Below are 658 nucleotides of genomic sequence, written 5' to 3'. Positions count from 1 at the left end.
TAGAGGCCCGCCGGGGCGAGTACAGTAGCTCCCGGCTCTAGATTCTATATCTAATTAGTAAATAAATTAAATAATTAAAATAATCGTGCGCTTCGTCGCACACGTGTGTCCCCCAAACACAGACCACAGTATCCAATTTTTTTTCCTTTTTCACTTCTTTTCACCCCCCTTTTCAGGTGCGTATTGCACTACATATCCCCCTTCTGAGCGCCCTTGCGCAGGGCACCTCTCTGGAGAAACCACTAAGTCGTTCATCTCTTTTCGACCGACGGTCACAGCCGAAGCAAGGGCAAGACGAACTCAAGTTTTCTTTTTCCTGCCGGGGTGGTTCTTGATTAGCGGTATCACCCTATGCCCTCACTTGCATATCCCTTTCCCCTTATTATCATTTCCCCTGACCACGAAGTACATTCCTAATAACTCCTCTGTTCATGCAGCCAACACTGGGAGTTTCCGCGAGAGTCTCCTACCAAACTTCCTTCGAATCGGGAGTGCCCCACGCTGTCGACATCTCAGCCAGCAATCCATTGATTTCTGTGTTGTAATTGAGCGGTCCAATTGCGCTCAGCTAGGGAAAAACGTCATAAACATCCACCCTGAACTTCAGCGTGACTGTAAAAGTGAAGAATGTCGCTTGGTGCGAAGAACAAGAAATCGG

The sequence above is a fragment of the Chondrus crispus genome, genomic scaffold, assembly GCF_000350225.1.
Source record: "Chondrus crispus Stackhouse genomic scaffold, scaffold_369, whole genome shotgun sequence".
In the NCBI taxonomy this organism is placed as follows: domain Eukaryota; phylum Rhodophyta; class Florideophyceae; order Gigartinales; family Gigartinaceae; genus Chondrus; species Chondrus crispus.
The sequence above is the reverse complement of the archived record's forward strand: the minus strand, read 5'-3'. Positions refer to the sequence as shown.